This window comes from Stegostoma tigrinum, unplaced genomic scaffold (assembly GCF_030684315.1).
Source record: "Stegostoma tigrinum isolate sSteTig4 unplaced genomic scaffold, sSteTig4.hap1 scaffold_247, whole genome shotgun sequence".
Lineage (NCBI taxonomy): Eukaryota > Metazoa > Chordata > Chondrichthyes > Orectolobiformes > Stegostomatidae > Stegostoma > Stegostoma tigrinum.
The window spans coordinates 182,862-204,139 of NW_026728180.1; the positions used below are offsets into that span (position 1 = coordinate 182,862).

At 54.2% G+C, this 21,278-nt stretch overlaps 1 long non-coding RNA gene across 2 annotated transcripts in view; it reads left to right on the plus strand.

Annotated features, from left to right (window-relative positions):
- Positions 1-10,858: 10,858 nt before the first annotated feature.
- LOC132208021 (uncharacterized) overlaps positions 10,859-21,278 on the plus strand; it is a 120,116-nt gene continuing 109,696 nt past the window's right edge. The window contains exons 1-3 of one of the 2 annotated variants that reach the window (XR_009444132.1): positions 10,859-11,015; positions 18,300-18,359; positions 19,868-20,032. This is a non-coding gene — a long non-coding RNA (uncharacterized LOC132208021). Of the gene's footprint in view, positions 11,016-18,290; positions 18,360-19,867; positions 20,033-21,278 lie in introns of those variants that run through there. The other variant, XR_009444133.1, reaches the window with a different exon arrangement.

Genomic DNA, 21,278 nt, shown 5'->3' on the forward strand with positions numbered 1-21,278 from the left:
AGGGACTGGGCCCCGCAGCCCTGACCCGCTCACAGCGACTTGCCCCCGCAGCCCTGTCCCGCTCACAGCGTATTGCCCCCCGCCGCCCTGACCCGCTCACAGCGTACTGCCCCCCGCAGCCCGGACCCGCTCACAGTTACTGCCCCCCGCAGCCGTGTCCCGCGAAGAGGGACTGGGCCCCGCAGCCCTGTCCCGCTCACAGGGACTGTCCCCCGCAGCCCTGACCCGCTCACAGGGACTGTGTCCCGCAGCCCTGACCCGCTCACAGGGACTGTGTCCCGCAGCCCTAATGCGCTCACAGCAACTTGCCCCCTGCAGCCCTGACCCGCTCACAGCGACTTGCCCCCTGCAGCCCTGAACCGCTCACAGGGACTGCGCTCCGCAGCCCTGTCCCGCTCACAGCGGCCTTCCCCCGCCGCCCTGACCCGCTCACAGCGGCCTGCCCCCGCAGCCCTGACCCCCTCACAGGTACTGGCCCCAGCAGCCCTGACCCGCTTACAGGGACTGGCCCCCGCAGCCCTGAGCCGCCCCCGCAGCCCTGTCGCGCTGACAGGGACTGGGCGCCGCCTCCCTGACCCGCTCACAGTGGATGGGTCCCGAAGACCTGACCCGCTCACAGCGGCCTGACCCCTGCGCCTTGACCCGCTCACAGCGGCCTGCCCCCGCCGCCCTGACCCGCTGACAGGGACTGGGCCCCGCAGCCCTGACCCGCTCACAGCGGCCTGGGCCCCGAAGCCCTGACCCGCTCACAGCGGCTTGCCCCTGCAGCCCTGTCCCTCTGACAGGGACTGGCTCCCCCAGTCCTATCCCGCTCACAGGGACTGGGCCCCGCTGCCCTGTCCTGCTCCTAGCGTATTGCCCCCTGCAGTCCTGTCATGCTGACAGGGAGCGGGGCCCCGCTGCCCTGTCCGGCTCACAGCGGCCTGCCCCCGCCGCCCTGAGCCGATCGCAGCGACCTGCCCCCACAGCCCTGACCCCCTCACAGGTACTGGCCCCCGCAGCCCTGACCCGCTCACAGGGACTGGCCCCCGCAGCTCTGACCCGCCCCCGCAGCCCTGTCGCGCTGACAGGGACTGGGCGCCGCCTCCCTGCCCCGCTCACAGTGGCTTGGGTCCCGAAGACCTGACCCGCTCACAGCGGCCTGCCCCCTGCGCCCTGACCCGCTCACCGCGGCCTGGGCCCCGCAGCCCTGACCCGCTCACAGCGGCCTGACCCCTGCGCCTTGACCCGCTCACAGCGGCCTGCCCCCGCCGCCCTGACCTGCTGACAGGGACTGGGCCCCGCAGCCCTGACCCGCTCACAGCGGCCTGGGCCCCGAAGCCCTGATCCGCTCACAGCGGCTTGCCCCTGCAGCCCTGTCCCTCTGACAGGGACTGGGTCCCCCAGCCCTATCCCGCTCACAGGGACTGGGCCCCGCTGCCCTGTCCTGCTCATAGCGTATTGCCCCCTGCAGTCCTGTCCTGCTCAAAGCGACTTGCCCCCGCCGCCCTGTCCCGCTCACAGCGTATTGACCCTGCAGCCTTGTCCCGCTCACAGGGACTGAGCCCCGGAGCACTGTCCCGCTCACAGCCGTGTCCCGCTCACAGGGGACTGGGCCCTGCAGCGCTGTCCCGCTTACAGGGACATGGCCCCGCAGCCCTGACCCGCGCTCAGGGACTGGCCCCCGCAGACATTTCCCGCTCACAGGGTCTGGCCCCGCAGCCCTGACCCACTCACAGGGACTGGGCCCAACAGCCCTGACCCGCTCAGAGGGACTGGGCCCCGCAGCCCTGTCCCACTCACAAGGTATTGCCCCCTGCAGCCGTGTCCCGCTCACAGGGACGGGCCCCTGCAGTCCTGACCCGCTCACAGCGACTTGCCCCCTCATTCCTGTCCCACTGACGGGGGCCGGCCCCCGCAGCCCTGTCCCACTGACGGGGGCCGGCCCCCGCAGCCCAGACCCGCTCACGGGGTCCGGCCCCCGCAGCCCTGTCGCGCTGACGGCGTCCGGCCTCCGAAGCCCTGTCGCGCGGACAGGGACTGGCCCCCATAGCCCTGTCCCACTCATAGGGACTGGCCCCCGCAGCCCAGTCCCGCTCACAGGGACTGGCCCCCGCAGCCCTGTCCCGCTTACAGGGACATGGCCCCGCAGCCCTGACCCGCGCTCAGGGACTGGCTCCCGCAGCCCTGACCGGCTCACAGGGACTGGCCCCCGCAGCCCTGACCTGCTCACAGCGATTTGCCCCCGCAGTCCTGTCCCGCTGACAGGGCCTCACTCCCGCAGCTCTGTCCCGCTGACAGGGACTGGACCCCGCAGCCCTGTCCCGCTGACAGGGACTGGCCCCCGCAGCCCTGTCCCGCTGACAGGGACTGGCCCCCGCAGCCCTGACCTGCTCACAGCGATTTGCCCCCGCAGTCCTGTCCCGCTGACAGGGCCTCGCTCCCGCAGCTCTGTCCCGCTGACAGGGACTGGACCCCGCAGCCCTGTCCCGCTGACAGGGACTGGCCCCCGCAGCCCTGTCCCGCTGACAGGGACTGGCCCCCGCAGCCCTGTCCCGCTGACAGGGACTGGCCCCCGCAGCCCTGTCCCGCTGACAGGGACTGGCCCCCGCAGCCCTGTCCCGCTGACAGGGACTGGCCCCCGCAGCCCTGTCCCGCTGACAGGGACTGGCCCCCGCAGCCCTGTCCCGCTGACAGGGACTGGCCCCCGCAGCCCTGTCCCGCTGACAGGGACTGGCCCCCGCAGCCCTGTCACGCTGACAGGGACTGGCCCCCGCAGCCCTGTCACGCTGACAGGGACTGGCCCCCGCAGCCCTGTCCCGCTGACAGGGACTGGCCCCCGCAGCCCTGTCCCGCTCACAGGGACTGGCCCCCGCAGCCCTGTCCCGCTCACAGGGACTGGCCCCCGCAGCCCTGTCCCGCTCACAGGGACTGGCCCCCGCAGCCCTGTCCCGCTCACAGGGACTGGCCCCCGCAGCCCTGTCCCGCTCACAGGGACTGGCCCCCGCAGCCCTGTCCCGCTGACAGGGACTGGCCCCCGCAGCCCTGTCCCGCTGACAGGGACTGGCCCCCGCAGCCCTGTCCCGCTGACAGGGACTGGCCCCCGCATCCCTGACCCGCTCACAGGGACTGGCCCCCGCAGCCCTGACCCCCTCACAGGGACTGGCCCCCGCAGCCCTGACCCGCTCACAGGGACTGGCCCCCGCAGCTCTGACCCGCCCCCGCAGCCCTGTCGCGCTGACAGGGACTGGGTGCCGCCTCCCTGACCCGCTCACCGCGGCCTGGGCCCCGCAGCCCTGACCCGCTCACAGCGGCCTGACCCCTGCGCCTTGACCCGCTCACAGCGGCCTGCCCCCGCCGCCCTGACCCGCTGACAGGGACTGGGCCCCGCAGCCCTCACCCGCTCACAGCGGCCTGGGCCCCGAAGCCCTGACCCGCTCACAGCGGCTTGCCCCTGCAGCCCTGTCCCTCTGACAGGGACTGGGTCCTCCAGCCCTGTCCCGCTCACAGGGACTGGGCCCCGTTGCCCTGTCCTGCTCAAAGCGACTTGCCCCCGCCGCCCTGTCCCGCTCACAGCGTACTGACCCTGCAGCCTTGTCCCACTCACAGGGACTGGGCCCCGGAGCACTGTCCCACTCCCAGCGACTGGCCCAAGCAGCCCTGACCCACTAACAGGGACTGGCCCCCGCAGCCCTGACCCGCTCACAGGGACTGGGCCCAACAGCCCTGACCCGCTCACAGGGACTGGGCCCTGCAGCCCAGTCCCACTCACAGAGTACTGCCCCCCGCAGCCCTGACCCAATCACAGGGACTGGGCCCAACAGCCCTGACCCGCTCACAGGGACTGGGCCCCGCAGCCCTGTCCCACTCACAAGGTATTGCCCCCTGCAGCCGTGTCCCGCTCACAGGGACGGGCCCCTGCAGTCCTGACCCGTTCACAGGGCCTGGCCCCCAGCAGTCCTGACCCGCTCACAGCGACTTGCCCCCTCATTCCTGTCCCACTGACGGGGGCCGGCCACCGCAGCCCTGTCGTGCTGACGGCGTCCGGCCCCCGAAGCCCTGTCGCGCGGACAGGGACTGGCCCCCATAGCCCTGTCCCGCTCATAGGGACTGGCCTCCGCAGCCCAGTCCCGCTCACAGGGACTGGCCCCCGCAGCCCTGTCCCGCTTACAGGGACATGGCCCCGCAGCCCTGTCCCGCTGACAGGGACTGGCCCCCGCAGCCCTGTCCCGCTGACAGGGACTGGCCCCCGCATCCCTGACCCGCTGACAGGGACTGGCCCCCGCATCCCTGACCCGCTCACAGGGACTGGCACCCGCAGCCCTGACCCGCTCACAGCGATTTGTCCCCTGCAGTCCTGTCCTGCAGACAGGGACTGGCCCCCGCTGCCCTGTCCCGCTGACAGTGACTGGCCCCCGCTGCCCTGTCCCGCTGACAGGGACTGGACCCCGCAGCCCCGTCCCGCTGACAGGGACTTGCCCCCGCAGCCCCGTCCCGCTGACAGGGACTGGCCCCCGCAGCCCTGTCCCGCTGACAGGGACTGGCCCCCGCAGCCCTGTCCCGCTGACAGGGACTGGCCCCCGCAGCCCTGTCCCGCTGACAGGGACTGGCCCCCGCAGCCCTGTCCCGCTCACAGGGACTGGCCCCCGCAGCCCTGTCCCGCTCACAGGGACTGCCCCCCGCAGCCCTGTCCCGCTGACAGGGACTGCCCCCCGCAGCCCTGTCCCGCTGACAGGGACTGGCCCCCGCAGCCCTGTCCCGCTGACAGGGACTGCCCCCCGCAGCCCTGTCGCGCTGACAGGGACTGCCCCCCGCAGCCCTGTCGCGCTGACAGGGACTGGCCCCCGCAGCCCTGTCGCGCTGACAGGGACTGGCCCCCGCAGCCCTGTCGCGCTGACAGGGACTGGCCCCCGCAGCCCTGTCGCGCTGACAGGGACTGGCCCCCGCAGCCCTGTCGCGCTGACAGGGACTGGCCCCCGCAGCCCTGTCCCGCTGACAGGGACTGGCCGTCGCAGCCCTGTCCCGCTGACAGGGACTGGCCCCCGCAGCCCTGTCCCGCTGACAGGGACTGGCCCCCGCAGCCCTGTCCCGCTGACAGGGACTGGCCCCCGCAGCCCTGTCCCGCTGACAGGGACTGGCCGTCGCAGCCCTGTCCCGCTGACAGGGACTGGCCGTCGCAGCCCTGTCCCGCTGACAGGGACTGGCCCCCGCAGCCCTGTCCCGCTGACAGGGACTGGACCCCGCAGCCCTGTCCCGCTGACAGGGACTGGCCGTCGCAGCCCTGTCCCGCTGACAGGGACTGGCCCCCGCAGCCCTGTCCCGCTGACAGGGACTGGCCCCCGCAGCCCTGTCCCGCTGACAGGGACTGGCCCCCGCAGCCCTGTCCCGCTGACAGGGACTGGCCCCCGCAGCCCTGTCCCGCTGACAGGGACTGGCCCCCGCAGCCCTGTCCCGCTGACAGGGACTGGCCCCCGCAGCCCTGTCCCGCTGACAGGGACTGGCCCCCGCAGCCCTGTCCCGCTGACAGGGACTGGCCCCCGCAGCCCTGTCCCGCTGACAGGGACTGGCCCCCGCAGCCCTGTCCCGCTGACAGGGACTGGCCCCCGCAGCCCTGTCCCGCTGACAGGGACTGGCCCCCGCAGCCCTGTCCCGCTGACAGGGACTGGCCCCCGCAGCCCTGTCCCGCTGACAGGGACTGGCCCCCGCAGCCCTGTCCCGCTGACAGGGACTGGCCCCCGCAGCCCTGTCCCGCTGACAGGGACTGGCCCCCGCAGCCCTGTCCCGCTGACAGGGACTGGCCCCCGCATCCCTGTCCCGCTGACAGGGACTGGCCCCCGCAGCCCTGTCCCGCTGACAGGGACTGGCTCCCGCAGCCCTGTCCCGCTGACAGGGACTGGCTCCCGCAGCCCTGTCCCGCTGACAGGGACTGGCCCCCGCAGCCCTGTCCCGCTGACAGGGACTGGCCCCCGCAGCCCTGTCCCGCTGACAGGGACTGGCCCCCGCAGCCCTGTCCCGCTGACAGGGACTGGCCCCCGCAGCCCTGTCCCGCTGACAGGGACTGGCCCCCGCATCCCTGACCCGCTCACAGGGACTGGCACCCGCAGCCCTGACCCGCTCACAGCGATTTGTCCCCTGCAGCCCTGTCCTGCAGACAGGGACTGGCCCCCGCTGCCCTGTCCCACTGACAGGGACTGGCCCCCGCAGCCCTGACCCGCTCACAGCGATTTTCCCCCGCAGTCCTGTCCCGCTGACAGGGACTTGCCCCCGCAGCCCTGTCCCGCTGACAGCGGTTTGCCCATGCAGTCCAGTCACGCTCACAGCGGTTTGCCCCCGCACTCCTGTCCCGCTCACAGCGGTTTGCCCCATGCAGTCCAGTCACGCTCACAGCGACTTGCTCCCTCAGTCCTGACCCGCTGATCGGGACTGACCCCCGCTGCCCTGACCCGCTTACAGTGAATTGTCACCCGCAGCCCTGACCCGCTCACAGGGACTGGCAGCCGCAGCTGTGACCCGCTAACGGGTACTGGCCCCCACAGCCCTGACCCGCTCACAGCGGCTGGCCCGCCGCAGCCCTGTCCCGCTGACAGCGACTTTCCCCCGCAGCCTTGTCCCGCTGACAGCGGCTCGCTCCCGCAGCCCTGACCCGCTCACAGGGACTTGCCCACTGCAGCCCTGACCCGCTCACAGTGACTTGCCCCCTGCAGCCCTGTCCCGCTCACAGGGACTGCGCCCCGCAGCCCTGTCCCACTCACAGCGGCCGGCCCCCACCGCCCTGACCCGCTCACAGCAGCCTGCCCCCACCGCCCTGACCTGCTCACTGCGGCCTGCCCTCTCCGCCCTGTCCCACTCACAGTGTGTTGCCCCCCGCAGCCCTGTCCTGCTCACAGCGTGTTGCCCCCTGCAGTCCAGACCCGCTGACAGCGGCCTGCCCCCGCCGCCCTGACCCGCTCACAGCGGCCGGCCCCCGCAGCCCTGACCCGCTCACAGCGATTTTCCCCCGCAGTCCTGTCCCGCTGACAGGGACTTGCCCCCGCAGCCCTGTCCCGCTGACAGCGATTTGCCCCCGCACTCCTGTCCCGCTCACAGCGGTTTGCCCCATGCAGTCCAGTCACGCTCACAGCGACTTGCTCCCTCAGTCCTGACCCGCTGATCGGGACTGACCCCCGCCGCCCTGACCCGCTCACAGCGGCCGGCCCCCGCCGCCCTGAACCGCTCACAGCGGCCGGCCCCCGCAACCCGCTCCCGCTCACAGCGACTTGCCCCCTCAGTCCTGACCCGCTCACAGCGGCCTGCCCCCGCAGCCCTGTCCCGCTCACAGCGGCTGGCCCCCGCAAATCTGCCCCGCTGACGGCGATTTGCCCCCCGAGCCCTGACCCCCTCACAGCGGACTCGGCCACGCAGCCATGTCCCGCTCACAGGGACTGGGCCCCGGAGCTCTGTCCCGCTCACAGCGACTGGCCCCCGCAGCCCTGACCCACTAACAGGGACTGCCCCCCGCAACCGTGTCCCGCTCACAGGGACTTTGTCCCGCAGCCGTGTCCCGCTCACAGGCTCTGACCCCCGCAGCCCTGACCCGCTCACTGTGACTTGCCCTCGCAGCCCTGACCTGCTCACAGCGACTTGCCCCTCCTTCCTGACCTGCTCACAGGCACTTGTTCCCTCCGTCGTGAGCCACTCACAACGACTTGTCCCCTCTGTCCTGACCCGCTCACAGCGTCTTGCCTCCCATCCCTCTTAGACAGGTCACCCCTTGCTCAGAAACGGTCCCGATTATCCATGAACCGGAAACCCTGCCCCCTGTGCCAGCTCCTTAACCATGCATTCATCTCACCTATCTTTCTGTGACAAGTCTCTAACATGTGGCACTCGTGGCAACCCATAAATTATTACCCTCTCGGTCCTGCCTTTCAGCCTCTTTGCTAACTCCTTGTACATAGTCCGCAGGATGTCATCCCTCTTTCTGCCCATGTCATTGGTACCAACGTGCCCCGTGGCCTCTGGCTGCTCACCCTCCCCTTTAAGAATTTGTTGCAACCAATCAGAGATGTCCTTGACCTTGCACCAGGGAAGCAACACGCGGCCCTGGTGTCTCAAATGTGGCGACAGAATCTATGCCCCCAACGAATGAGTCTCCAACCACACTCGCTCACTTGGATTTGCCTTACTCTGTCCCACAGCAGGGTGGTTTGCACTATGGACCTGGCTACTGCTGATTATATAACTGACCCAGTTTAGTTTTAGATCAGTGTTAACCTTGGTTTAGTGGATAGCCAAGCACCTCAGTAGTCTACAATACAGGAGAAATACATTCTTAAGCTCACGGATTCTGTGACAGTCAAGGACAAGCACTGAATTGTTCTAACCTGATTTCCAACACCTGGCCCGTAGCCTTGCATGGCTTGGATTGCACTTGCACATTAAAAAAAAATGTAACGATGATGTGAGGGTCAGGACATGGAATTTTTTTGATATGGTCATATTCTCTCTTGTTCGAGCTGATTGCTGCTTAGCACTTGTATGGTGCAAATGTAACTTATCCTTTATCAGGCCAAGCCTGATCGTTGTCCAAGTCTCACTGTATTTTCTCATCGTTGACTTAATGTTGGTTCGGCCCAACAGTGTTGTACATACCCTGCCTATTCTGAAACTCTACCACTTAATATTAAGTCTAATAAAGACAAGTATCCAATCTGCCTTCCAAACCACTTCAACGACCTGGTCCATTACATTGGGGGATCAACAGGCATGCACATCAAGATCCTGAGATCCCTCTGATCATTGGTGCTTGTGAGGTCCCTATGATTCATCATGGGCTCCAAGATCTGATTGTGCTGTGTCACCTAATCCTTATCCCATTTGTCCTTACATGAAATGATGTTCACAAACGCTTCTCAAAAATTCTTCCCAATCCTACTTTTTGCAATCATGACACAGGTGAGCATAAAACTTGGAACACGACAGCAACAGGAATGTGCCCTTTGGCCCACCATGTTGGGCCAAACATGACAACAAATGAAATAATCCCTTCTGCCTGTCCTTGATCCATAGTCCTCCATTCCTTGCAGATTCGTGCACTTAACTAAAAGTCCCTTTTAAATGCTTTCATCGTATCTGCATCCACTACCACCCCGGGCAATGTATTCCACACTTTTAACATGCTCAGTGTGAAATATTTGCCCCTCACATCTCTTTTGAACTTCCCCCCTCTCAGCTTAAATGCATGCCCCGTAATAGTGGACACTTCAACTCCGGGGGAGAAATTTTCTGACCGTTAGCTGTATTTATGTAACTCCTAATTTTATAGACTTCTATCAAGCCTGCCCTCAGCTTCTACTGCTCCAGAGAAAACGAAGAGTTTTTCCAGCTTCTCCCTCTCGTTCATACCCTCTATTCCAGTCAGCATGCTGGTAAATCTCTTCTGCACCCTGTCCAAAGCCTGCACGTCCGTAGTGTAATGTGGCGGCCAGAATTGAATGCAATACTCTGTGTGGTCTCACCAAAGTCTTGTAAAGCTGCAATGTGACATCCTGACTCTTGCACTGAGTTCCCCTATGAATAAAGGCAAGCATGCGATATGCCTTCTTGACCACCCTATCTACTTGTGTGGCTACTGTCAGGGAGTTATGGTCTAGGACCCCAAGATCCCTCTGGACATCACTGCTGTTTGGGGTCCTGCCATTAACTGTGTATCCCTTTCCTTAACACTTGGTCTCCTAAAATGCAACATCTCATGCCTGCCCAGATTAAATTCCATCGGCCATTTCTCCCCTCGTGTTTGCAATTGGTATGTATCTTGCTGTGTCCTTTGACAACCTTCCATGCTGTCCACAAGTCCATTGGTCCTTATATCATCTGCAAACTTACTAATCCCCCGTCTACATTTGCAACCAAGTCATTTACATATATCACAAACAGCAGAAGTCACATCGATGCGGAACACCACTCGTCACTGAGCTGCAGCCAGAAAAACAGCTTTCCACCACTGAGACGGCAAGAACTGTAGATGCTGGAATCAGAGATAACCAAGTGTGGAGCTGGAGGAACGCAGCAGGTCAGGCAGCATCAGAGGAACAGGAAAGCTGACATTGTTGATGCTGCCTGGCCTGCTGTGTTCCTCCAGCCCTATACTGTGTTATCTTTGTCAGCCTTCCACCGCTACCGTCTGCCTTATATGGGCAGGCCAAGTCACCACGGATCTCATGGATCTTAATCTTCTGGATGAGCATACCATGAGGGACCTTGTTGAAAACCTTCGTAAAATCCATGTATATGTTATCAACTGTTCTACCCAAATTGATCACCCTTGTCACCTCCAGTTGAAAACTTCAACTGACTTGGTAAGACATAACCTGCCCCGCATAATGCCATGCTGGCTGTCCCTTATTAGCCCATACCTTTGAGACATGAGACACTCACCAGTCTGTAGTTTCCTGGAAAGTCCCCGTTTTCCTGCTTGAACAGAGGAACAACTTTATCCACTCACCAGTCTCCGCAACCCCTCCAGTGCCTGGCAAGGATATCAGATCCTGTTGAAAGTGGGGTGTTGATGCATTTGTGTCATGATTGTGTTTTGTTTCAGCCCTAACATTCAAAGCAGTGTAAGAATGTCTTTGTGCAGCAGGCGAGGTGTGATGAGACTGAGCCTTCATACAATTGCAAGATGTTGAAAATTTGCCATTATTTATGAAAACAGTGATAAATTTCCATGATCAACATTTCTGTTACACTGCAATGATTATCCCGTGGCATGTAAAATCAGAAAGATACGATAAAATGAGACTGGGTCATATGCAGGGAGAATGTTTGCCTTTCATGTCTATAGAAGTAGTGAAATATTTCCGTGAATCTAAAAGTCACTTTTCCGTTCATTGAAGGACACAATCATCGCCTTGGAAGCTTCATCACGATACTACTTTGCATTTCTGAAGAGGGAAGAAGAAATCAATATGCAAATTCAATTCCATGGTTTTGGAAGTCCCATTGAGAACACGATTCATTTGCGCCAGCACAATGCTCTGACCGAGAAAGAATTGAAGGTGAGCTTGTAGTTTAGAAGATCGCAGCAATTTATGCATCAACTTCTTCATCGATAATGTTCCATTGCTTTCAAACTGCATTTTCCACTCTGCAAGATAATAACTGTTAGAACAAGCAACAGCATCGGCAGATGGTCTATGGGGAATGCAATGTTACAAAACCCAATCCATTCAACCACATATTTCAGATATGTCAACAAATTAAATATTCCAGCACAGGATAAAACAAGGAAGATGAGAGTGAGGAGGCAATAGCTCTGATGACAAAAGAACAGAAATTTACCTTTCTCCATTCGAGCAAAAAAGCAGGCACACAAATAAATAATCATCTAACAATGCACGTGTGCAACGGAGGCTACAGGGGGACGAAAAATGCCGAATTGTTGTCATGCGTATTGCTGAAAGGGTGATTGAAACAGAATCTGTGGTAAATTTGAAGAAATACAGATGATGCATCTCAGGATGTTGGAGGAAGAAGATTTATGGACTGAGGCAAATTGTATTGCCCTTTTCAGGAGTTATTAGGTTCATAATGAATTGAAAGACTTCCTTCCGTGCTGAAAGCTTTAGTTTCGTTGCAGCTGGATCACAATTTCTGTTCCTGGTAGTATTTAGCAAACTGTTAAAAGTGAATGTCACTGCACAGAATTCCAAACATGACTGCAATCAGTAGAGAAAATATCCAAGGGGTATGATGAGTTGTATCCTCTCATGTTGAACAATGCAGCTACAGATACAATGGAGGCACTGATGATAATCTTCCAAGAATCCTTAGATTGTGGAAAATTCTCAGAGGATTCAAAGATTGTGAACATAACACCATTATTGCAAAGATACTTCGACAAAATAGCAAGCCAGTATTGCCAATTTAGGTTAACCTGGGTAGATGTTCATGCCGGCAATGAAAGATGAAATAACAGGATACTGAGTGTGCCATAACATCCTACAGAGTTAACATCCTTTTATAAAGGGGAAATAATACTTGACAAACTTGCTACAGTGCTTTGAGAAGGAAACAAACATTACTGATGAAGGACCACCAGTTGATGTAGTACATTGAGATTTCAACAAAGCATTTGATAAGGTACAGCTCATAAGGTGTCTCAAATGAAATGAGCCCATGTGTTCAAGGGTAGTATGTTCGGATGGACAGAGGACTGCATCGTAAATAGAAGTAGAGTTGTAGCAGCAGGATGGTAACTGACAAGTCATGTACGGCCACAGAGCGAATGCTGTGGAGGCCATACACCTCATGTTGACTGGGTTGATTTCGGAAATGGCGTAGGGGATTGCTATGCTTAGGAAAGTTGGGCAGGGTGGGACTACGTTCATTGGCGTTTATAAGATTGAAAAAATCTTATTTTTTCAACATGTAAGATTCTAAAGAGGCTTGATAGTGTATATCCGTAGAGATTACTCCCATTTGTGAAAGATTTTACGACCAGAGGCCATATTTTCAAATTGGTTGCCTATTAATTCAGGGAAGAATTACTTCTTTCAGGTTGTAGCACTCTATTGAACACTTTAGCCAAGAAGATTTTCGAGGTAATGCCATTAATCATATGCGAGGCTGTAACGGCCAGGTTAATTTTTAAATCAAGAAACAATGATCATGAGAAAAGGGTCTAGGCCTGAAACGTCAGCATTTGTGCTCCTGAGATGCTGCTTGGTCTGCTGTGTTCATCCAGCTTCACACTTTGTTATCTTGGATTGTCCAGCATCTGAGCTTCCCATTATCAGTGATAATGAGAAAAGGGTAGTCTTTACAGTGGAAGATACTTCAAGGATCCCCTTGTTACTAAAGAATACAGGGAGGAATTAAACACATCGCTACCACACCATCACTACCATGAGAGAAGTAGCAGTAGACAATCTAATGGAGTGAAAGCAGATTAGACTCTTTGCCGTGATGGTTTACTTTCTAAGATTCTCAACAATGAGCTTCAGAGTCGGTGTATGCGTTGATTGTAATTTCCCAAAAAGGCTTAGATTCTAGAGAAGCATCTGAGGGCTGGATAACTGCCGATGAGAGATACCTATTTAAAAAGGAGAGAGGCAAAAAGAAGATAACTACAACCGAAACAACGTAACATCTATTGTTGGAAATATGTGGCAATCAACTATGAAGAAAATAATAGCAGGACATTTGGAAAATCAGAATCTAATCAAACAGAATCCCCATAGATAATGGGAACTGCAGATGCTGGAGAATCCAAGATGACAAAATGTGAGGCTGGATGAACACAGCAGGCCAAGCAGCATCTCAGGAGCACAAAAGCTGACGTTTCGGGCCTAGACCCTTCATCAGAGAGGGGGATGGGGTGAGGGTTCTGGAATAAATAGGGAGAGAGGGGGAGGCGGACTGAAGATGAAGAGAAAAGAAGATAGGTGGAGAGAGCATAGGTGGGGAGGTAGGGAGGGGATAGGTCAGTCCAGGGAAGACGGACAGGACAAGGAGGTGGGATGAGATTAGTAGGTAGATGGGGGTGCGGCTAGGGCTGGGAGGAAGGGATGGGTGAGAGGAAGAACAGGTTAGGGAGGCAGAGACAGGTTGGACTGGCTTTGGGATGCAGTGGGTGCAGGGGAAGAGCTGGGCTGGTTGTGTGGTGCAGTGGGGGGAGGGGACGAATTGGGCTGGTTTAGGGATGCGGTGGGAGAGATTTTGAAACTGGTGAAGTCCACGTTGATACCATTATGCTGCAGGGTTCCCAGGCGGAAGATGAGTTGCTGTTCCTGCAACCTTCGGGTGGCATCATTGTGGCACTGCAGGGGAGGCCCATGATGGCCATGTCATCTAAAGAATGGGAGGGGGAGTGGAAATGGTTTGCGACTGGGAGGTGCAGTTGTTTGTTGCGAACTAAGCGGAGGTGTTCTGGAAAGCGGTCCCCAAGCCTCCGCTTGGTTTCCCCAATGTAGAGGAAACCACACCGGGTACAGTGGATGCAGTATACCACATTGGCAGATGTGCAGATGAACCTCTGCTTAATGTGGAATGTCATCTTGGGGCCTGGGATAGGGGTGAGGGAGGTGGTGTGGGGGCAAGTGTAGCATTTCCTGCGGTTGCAGGGGAAAGTGTCGGGTGTGGTGGGGTTGGAGGGCAGTGTGGAGCGAACAAGGGAGTCACGGAGAGAGTGGTCTCTCCGGAAAGCAGACAGGGGTGGGGATGGAAAAATGTCTTGGGTGGTGGGGTCGGATTGTAGATGGCGGAAGTGTCAGAGGATGATGCGTTGTGTCTGGAGGTTGGTAGGGTGGTGTGTGAGAACGAGGGGGATCCTCTTGGGGCGGTTGTGGCGGGGGCGGGGTGTGAGGGATGTGTTGCGGGAAATATGGGAGATGCGGTCAAGGGCGTTCTCGATCACTGTGGGGGTCAAGTTGCGGTCCTTGAAGAACTTGGACATCTGGGATGTGCGGGAGTGGAATGTCTTATCGTGGGAGCAGAAGCGGCGGAGGCGGAGGAATTGGGAATAGGGGATGGAATTTTTGCAGGATGGTGGGTGGGAGGAGGTGTATTCTAGGTAGCTGTGGGAGTCGGTGGCCTTGAAATGGACATCAGTTACAAGCTGGTTGCCTGAGATGGAGACTGAGAGGTCCAGGAAGGTGAGGGATGTGAACTGAAGGTTGGGGTGGAAGGTGTTGGTGAAGTGGATGAACTGTTTGAACTTCTCTGGGGAGCAAGGGGCGGCGCTGATACAGTCATCAATGTACCGGAGGAAGAGGTGGGGTTTGGGGCCTGCAGTGACAGTGCAGCACTCCCTTAATATTGTGAAAGATTTTACGACCAGAGGCCACATTTTCAAATTGGTTGCCTATTAATTTAGGGGAAGAATTACTTCTTTCAGGTTGTAGCAATCTATTGAACACTTTAGCAGAGAAGGTTTTAGAGGTAATGCCATTAATGATATGCTCGGCTGAGATGGCCAGGTTAATTTTTAAATCAAGGAACAACGACAATGAGAAAAGGGTAGCCTTTACAGTGGAAGATACCTCAAGGATCCCCTTATTACTGAAGAATACAGGGAGGAATTAAACACATCACTACCACACCATCACTACCATGAGAGAAGTAGCAGTAGACAATCTAATGGAGTGAAAGCAGATTAGACTCTTCGCCGTGGTGGTTTACTTTCTAAGATTCTAAACAATGAGCTTCAGAGTCGGTTTGTGCATTGACTGTAATTTCCCAAAAAGGTTCAGATTCTCGAGAAGCATCTGAGGGCTGGAAAAATGCTGATGTGACGTCCCTATTTAAAAAGGAGAGAGGCAACAAGAAGATAACTACAACCGAACCAGCCTAACATCTATTGTTGGAAATATGTGGCAATCAACTATGAAGAAAATAATAGCAGGACATTTGGAAAATCAGAATCTAATCAAACAGAATCACCATAGCCTGATGAAAGAGAAATTATGTTTGGCTAATTTGTTTGGGTTTTTGGAGGAAGTTTTGGGAGGAGAATTAATAGAGGAAAGCCAGTAAATGTGTTGTGTTTGGACTTGGAGAAATCATTGAGAATGTACTCAAAAGTAATACGCTAAGAGCTGAGGTTTTGAAGGCAGTATATTGCTATGGATCAGTATGCTTTGCACGTTCTGGGAGAAGAGATGACATCTCGAGTGAAATGCACCAAGTGAATATATATTTTGGGGAACTTGGTGGCAATGCGGTAAGTCAGTGCAGAGTGTAAGAGGTGCCATTTGCTTGCTTTTTTTGCCTGATAGTTCATAAGCATTTTTCTTTTGAGACAGGGTGAATTGAAGCCAGAATCAGGGACCGAGAGGGTGAACCAGGTTCATTGGTTGGTGATCGCTACTGGTTTAAGAATCTATTATCGGTAGCTTTCAGATTGAAAGTAAATCGGAGAAATATTTACAGGCTACAAACTAAAAGACCAGAATGTTTTCAAATCAAATTAAGATCGAAGTAATGGAAATGGAGATGCCAGGCCAGATGATGATTTGTACCTATATGACGGGGGAGTGGTCAGGCCCCAGACTCCAGCTTACGGTTGATGAACTGGAATCTCAGTTTTGACCAATCAACAGATCATGTGGGGCAGAGTTACCAGGGAATGCTGTGCTTCAGGAGGCAGTCACACACCTTAGATTAACTAGCTGAAACTCGGTCAGTGGCCAATGACAAAGAACAGGGCAGGTGGAAGGATCCAGGATGTAGTGCAGAAGGAACCTTGGCCTTTGATCCTATCGAACAGGTTTGAGATTCTTTCTTCGTGTGTGGATGAGAGTGCAGGGTATAGGGAAGATGAGTAAACTGACAATAGCACTGTGGTACAGGTGGGACATTCAGGAGGGGATAAAACGTGAAACGTGGTTATAATCAGAGGTAGTATAGTTAGGGGAATGAACACTGTTCGTTGTGACCAGGATCGAGAGTCTCGAAAGTAGTGTTGCCTGCCTGGTGCCCAGGTTCAGGATATTCCATCTCGGCTACAAAGGAACTTGAAGTGGGAGGAGTAGAAATCCAGCTATCGTGGTCCATACAGGTACCATTGATATGGAAGAAAGAGGAAAGAGGTTCTCCTGAGGGATTATGAGCACCGAGGTGCTGAGGTGAGAAAGCAGAACCAGAATGGTAATAATCTCTGGATTATTATCTGAGCAATTTGGCACGGTGTGAACATAATTATAGATGTACATTGTTCAAATGGTGGCATGGCAGAAATGTGTTTGAATTCATGGGACATTGGCATCGGTATGGGGAAGGAGGGAGTCGTTCTGTTGTTATAGGCTCGACGAGAATCATATTGGGACAAGTATCCTCGCAAAATACAGAGCTGGGTCTGGGGCTAGGGCGTTAAAATAAAAAGTGTGGAGTGGGTGAGCTCAGTTGCATGGAAAATTGTGGAAAAAGTTAGAAGCTGGTAAGTGCTCAGCAAAGTTTCCAGAGCAAGTAATAGGACAAAAAGTATGGAAATGGTCAGGAGTCTCACTTCAGCTGCAGCAGATAAGAAGGGTGGCTGTAAATGCCAGACTGAAGATCTTGTATTGAATTGCAGGGAGTGTATGAAACAAAGTGAATGAGTTTGTGGTGCAGATTGAAATTGACAGATACATCACTCTGGGTATCACAGAGAGGTGGTTGTTAGGGGATAAGTGTTGGGAACGAAATAGCCAATGATTCATGTCCGATAGAAAGAACAGGCAAATGGACAGAGATAACAAAGTGTGGAGCTGGATGAGCACAGCAGGCCAAGCAGCATCTCAGGAGCGTAAAAGCTGACGTTTTGTGCCGATACCCTTCTACTTCTGTGTGTTCATCCTGATCCACACTTTGTTATCTTGGATTCTGAAGCATCTGCAGTTCCCATTATCTCCGATACAAATGGACAGAGATGCCAGGGTTGGCTTGTCAGTCAGAAATGAGGTCGCGCTGAAGGAACCACAGCTCTTGTGCTTGTTTATTAATGACTTGGAGGAAAGAGGTGCATGTGCTGTGGCTAAATTTGTAGATGACTGAAAAAATATTTAGAAAGACAAGGCATGGCCCAGAAACAGAGATTTACCAGGATGTTACTTGGATCGGAATGTATTAGCTATAAGGAGGGTTTGGTGGAAATGCTGTGTCATGATAAATGTAATGAGATCAACCATGATCTCACCAAATGATGGAGGAATATTCAATGGGCCAAATGACTTTTTTTGTGAGTCTTCTTGTTTGACAATGCATTCATGAAGGTGTTTTTTTTTCTCTCTTGGATAAGATGTGAAAATGAAATATATACGAGATAAAGGGAACTGCAGATGCTGGAGAATCCAAGACAACAAAATGTGAGGCTGGATGAACACAGCAGGCCAAGCAGCATCTCAGGAGGACAAAAGTGCTCCTGAGATGCTGCTTGGCCTGCTGTGTTCATCCAGCCTCACATTTTGTTGTCATGAAATGTATACACTTCCTTTTCATCTGGGAATAAACAATTGTTCTGAACGATTTCCATTGACTAATAGCAATCTGACAAGCTTCGCAATGTAAAGAGATTTTTAGTTTCTTTTTAATTGTAAAGGTATTCTTTGGAATTAATTTGGCATATATTATTTGCATCTCAGGAAGTATGTTCATCACTGCATCTCAAAAAGTGCTCTGTTGTATGACAACAGCTTTTTAAAGATCACTTCAATGGTTGTGATTTTGAGTTGCCATAACACACATTAAATTACACTGTTGGCCAATTTGTCCATGATTATTTCATTATCTTATGCTTCAAACAGACAAGGAAATATTGGTGATGCAATGAAGTGTTTGACTCTCAAATATAATTGCTGTTATAGTTTCCACTTGGAAGAAAGATTCACATCAAATTGACTGGTCAAGGAAATGGGACACTGACTGTGAGTACTTTGAATGTTCGAGTTATTCCTAAAATGAAAGTTATGACCTTGATGATTTCTCTTTCATGCAGATATGAAGAGACTCTTTTAAAATATCCTCTCGGTTAGTGGTTCAGGCATAAAAGTGCAATATGTATATTTATGTATATACATGTACATGCGTCATCTGAAAAGATGATGAGTATAAATCACTTGTGACAAGGTGAGAATGAGTTATCCAGATAGTAAGAACTGCCAATGTTGGTGTCTGAGATAACACATTGTGGAGCTGGAGGAACACAGCAGGGCAGGCAGCATCAGAGGCTCAAGAAAGTTGAGGTTTTGGGTCAGGACCCTTCCTGAGAAATGGAGGGTGGAAGGGAGCTCAGAAACAATTAGTGTGGAGGGGGAGGAGGTGCTGGAGAAGGTAGGTGGGATGGTAATAAGTGAGTACTATCCAGATTGGAACAGATTTTCCCCAGGGGGTATTGAGTACGAATTCCAAATCACTCTCAAAATCTTAGTGACTGTTAACATTGATGTTTTTTGTCTGTGTGTTTCAGTAATTGCATGACAGTTGAATGGTTCGTTGAGAGTGAGGAACCTATGGACTCTCACACACCAAGATGGAATTTAGTTCGAAGAGTGACTTCAAAATAGTTGCTTGCTTTTAAAATCTTGACCGTTTTTGCTGTCCAGTTGAATGAATTTAGCTCATACTGCTTCAATAGGAATTAGTGTTTAATAGGAACATATTTGTGAAACTTACAGTTCCGTAAGTTTTAGCATAAACTGGTGCAGCCTTTCGGTGCTTGCAAAAAGGCTCATCTCTCCATTAATACCGAAGGAAAATTGGAGTTCAAAAGTAAGTTCACCCGCTGTCAGGGAATGAAATGTTAATGTTGACTCGAACATAATTTTTAAAAAAGTCATTTCTTTGTGTAACACTGAACTCAAATTAAAATTTGGATATGGTAGTTTTACAGACGGTTGGATATTGAATTCATTTTAAATGAGGGTGAAGATCACTTTAAATCCAGCATATTTGTGAAGAAAAGAAATAGCATGTCAAATTAAATTAACTGCATGACTCTTCATAGCCCTATATGTAGAATTTCATTCTGAACTATGAGACAGTTGTGACCCCATACTACCTCAGTGCTCATGGCAAGAGTAAGACTCCTGTTTGACGTGCTGTGCACTGCATGGAATGGCGGCAACATCAGATTCATTGATGCTTGAGAATCAAAAGAATATGACGATAAGATTTAAAATCAAAATCTCATTGAACACTTCAAGGAATGTATTAGGAAGATTTGGAAAACATGTATGACTAAGAGAAGGTGGTGGCGCAGATCACATAGACCTGTGTGCTAAAACTTATCACAAATTTCACATTGAATGGAACAGTTTAAACAGGCTGGAGGAAGCAGACATGCCAGCCCAAACTTTTTGAATTTGAACATTCTGTTCGTAAACATCAGCAAAATTGTTGGAAACATGTTTATTCTTTCTCTTTTATTGCACAGAACCATACGATTAGACTGTTTTGATGAGGAATTTAAAGATTATGTGTCCCATCCGTTTGACTCACCGTTTGGTACCATAGGTTGGTACGATCTTCGTTCGAGAAGAAAAAGGGATGTTCCAGATCCAGAAAATCGTCAAACCATTTACTACAAAGTCCGTTTCTGGTTAGTATTAATTAATGCAGTTAACATTTTTAGCTCGACATGATTGCACAATGGAGTCAATAAGAAAATTCCATCTGATATTCCACATAAATTTTAAGTGGATATTAAAGCAGCTCATTTCTTTTTCACGCTGTATGCTGCTTTTAAGAATGGTTGTCTTCTTGTCGAAATGTTTAGCTTTGACTCCATGTCTTCTTCCATTAGCTCACATTGAAACACATGTTTCTTCAGCCAAAAATGCACGTTTACCCGGTGTAGCTTGACTAACCTTCCCCTGTGGTCGTTCCCCTGAAATCCCCTGCAGTAGCTCCCCTGAAAAACAACTATACCATTTTGGATACTGTTCCGGGGGATGACTTAGCAGGGGTATGCAGTAGGGTGCAGGTCTCTGGCACAGAGTCTGTCCCTCTTGCACAGAAGGGAAGTGGGGATAGGAAGAGAGTGATAGTCATTGGGGACTCAATAGTTAGAGGGACTGATAGAAGATTTGCCGGGAACGAAAGAGACTCACGATTGGTGTGTTGCCTACCAGGTGCCAGGGTCTGTGCTGTCACGAATATCCTGGGTGGCAAATTGGCTCGTGCCATTCGGTTGGATTTAAACGAGCTCAGAAGGGGGATGGGAAACTGAGGTGTAGTCCTAGTACACAGGAGGATGAGCATAGGGAGGACATGGTCAGGACCTCACTGTCACAGAAGTGTGCTGGCAGACAGCAAGCTGGATTGAAGTGTGACGACTTTAATGCCGGGAGTATCCGGAATAATGTAGGTGAGCTTGCAGCTTGGATAGGTACCTGGGACTTCGATGTTGTGGCCATTTCGGAGGCATGGATAGAGCAGGGTCAGGAATGGATGTTGCAGGTTCTCGGGTTTAGATCTTTCATTAAGGTCTGGGAAGGTGGTAAAAGAGGGGGAGGTGTGGCTTTGTTGGTCAAGGACAGTCTAACGGCGGCTGAAAGAGCCTTTGAGGACTCGTCTACTGCGGTTGTATGGGCTGAGGTTGCCAAGGAAGGTTTGTCGACTGAGTCAGTGTGGGTGGAAGTTCGGAACAGCAAGGCAGCAGTCACCTCACTGGGGGTTTTCGACAGACCCCAAATAGCAGTTGGGAGATCGAAGAACTCATTGGCCGGCAGATTGTTGAAAAGTGCAAACGTATCAGGGTTGTTGTTGTGGGTGACTTCAACTTTCCCAATATAGATTGAAACCTCCTTAGTGCAGATGGTTTGGATGGAGCCGTTTTTGTCAGG